Source organism: Phoca vitulina, unplaced genomic scaffold (assembly GCF_004348235.1).
Source record: "Phoca vitulina isolate PV1807 unplaced genomic scaffold, GSC_HSeal_1.0 scaffold133, whole genome shotgun sequence".
NCBI classification, from domain to species: Eukaryota; Metazoa; Chordata; class Mammalia; order Carnivora; family Phocidae; genus Phoca; species Phoca vitulina.
This window is the reverse complement of record NW_022589836.1, coordinates 75,965-78,677: the sequence shown is the minus strand read 5'-3', so window position 1 is coordinate 78,677 and position 2,713 is coordinate 75,965.

The window sequence follows — 2,713 nt, the reverse complement described above, 5'->3', positions numbered from 1 at the left end:
TATTGGAAATCCTACGCACAGCAATCAGACAACAAAAAGAAATAAAGAGCATCCAATTCAGCAAGGAAGTAAAATTTTCACTATTTGCAGATGACATGGTTCTCTATATAGAAAACCCAAATGACTCCAGCAATAAATTGCTAGAACTGATGAATGAATTCAGTAAAGTCACAGGAGATAAAATCAAGGTACAGATAAGTGTTGCATTTCTATATACCAATAATGAAGCAGCAGAAAGAGAAATTAAGAATCAGTCATATTAACAATTGCACCAAAAATAATAAGATACATAGGAATAAACCTAACTAAACAGGTGAAAGTCCTGTGCTCTGAAAACTGTAAAACAACGATAAAAGAAATTGAAGAGGACACAAAGAAATGGAAAGACATTCCATGCTGGTGGGTTGAAAGAACAAATATTTTAAAAATGTCTATGCTACCCAAAGCAATGTACATATGTAATGCAATCTTTATCAAAATGCCAAGAGCATTTTTTTTCAGAGAGCTAGAACAAAGCATCCAGAATTTATATGGAACCACAAAAGACCCTGAATAGCCAAAGCAACCTTAAAAAAAAGCAAAGTTGGAAGCATCAGAATTCTGGATTTCAAGTAATATAACAAAGCTGTAGCGATCAAGGAAGTATAGGCACAAAAACAGACACATAGATCAATGGGATCAATATAATAGAACAGAAAATCCAGAAAGGAACCCACAATTGTATCATCAACTAATCTTTGATAAAGTAGGAAAAAAATATCCAATGGGAAAAAAGACAGTCTCTTCAATAATTGTGTTGGGAAAACTGGACAGCAACATGCAGAAGAATGAAACCTGACCACTTTCTTACACCATACACAAAAATAAATTCAAGACAGATTAATGATCTGAATGTGAGACCTGAAACCATAATAATCTGGAAAAGAACACAAGCAGTAACTTCTTTGACTTTGCCCATAACAACTTCTTTCTAGATATGTCTCCTAAGGCAGGGGAAGCAAAAGCAAAAATAAACTAATGGGACTTTATCAAAATAAAAAGATTCTGCACAACTAAGGAAACAATCAACAAAACTAAAAGATAATTATGGAATGGGAGAAGATATTTGCAAATGACATATCTGATAAAGAGTTAGTATCCAGAATATGTAAAGAACTTATGCAACTCAACAGCTAAAAAACAAATAATTCAATTAAAAACTGGGCAGAAGACATGAATAGACATTTTTCCAAAGAAGAAATACACATGGGCATCAGACATATGAAAAGATGCTCAACATCGCTAATCAGGGTTTATGCAAATCAAAACTACAATGAGCTTTCACCTCACATCTGTCAGAATGGCTAAAATGAACAACACAAGAAACAACAGGTGTTGGTGAGGATGTGGATAAAGGGTAACCCTCCTGCACTATTGGAGGGAAAGCAAACAGGGGCAGCCATTGTGTAAAACAATATGGAGGTTCTTCAAAAAATTAAAAATAGAACTTCCCCATGATCCAGCAATTGCACTATTAGGCATTTACCTAAATAATACAAAAATACTTATTCAAAGGTATCCATGCACCCTAATGTTTATAGCAGCATTATCTACAATAGCCAAATTATGGAAACAGCCCAAGTGTCCATCAATTAATGAATGGATTAAGAAGAAGTGATACATATATATAACGGAATATTACTCAGCATTGATAATGAATTAAATATTGCCATTTGCAAGAATATGGATGGAGGTAGAGAGTATTATACTAAGTGAGATAAGTCAATCTGAAATAGATAAATACCATCTGATTCACTCATATGTGGAATTTAAGAAACAAAACAAAAGAGTAAAGGGGAAAGAAGAGAGAGGTAAACCAAGAAACAGATTCTTAACTGTAGAGAACAAACTGATGGTTACCAAGGGGAGGTGCGTGGGGCAATGGGTTAAAAAGGTGATGGGGATTAAAGAGTGCACCTGTTGTGATGAGCACCAGATGTTGTATGGAACTATCGAATCACTGTATTGTACACCTGAAACTAATATTGCATTGTATGTTAACTGCAATTTAAATAAAATCTTCAAAAATAAAAGAAAATGTGCAAAAGTGATTCAATGGAGGAAAGACAGTCTTTCAAACAAGTGATGCTGGAGCAATTGGATAACCACAGGCAAAAGCAAACAAATCCAAAACCAAAAACCAAAAACTAAAAAATCCTTGACCAATATTACACATATTATGCAAAAAATTAACTGAAAGTGGAATGTAGATTTAAATGCAAAACGTAAAATTATGACAGTCTTAGAAGACAAGATAGGAGAAAATCTTTGGGACTTTGGGTTTGGTGAGTTTAATGAGACATAACAACAAAAGAACAATCTATAAAGAAAAAAAATGATAAAGTCTTTGTTGAGAGGATGAAAAGACAAACTATAGTCTGGGAGAAAACAATGCAAAACATATCTGACAAAGGTCTCATATCTAGAATATACAAAGAAATCTCAAAATTCAATAGTGAAAATACAAGCATAACTGTTAGAAAATGGGAAAAAGCCACAGAAAGACATTTCACAGAAGAGGATATATGGATGACTAAGAAATACATGAAAAGATATTCAACATCATTAGCCCCTAGGGGCTAGCGTGACTAAGATCATAATGCTATCTTGGTACACAACTATTAGAAAAACTAAATTGAAAAAAAAATGGCAAAACCACATGCTGGAGAGGATG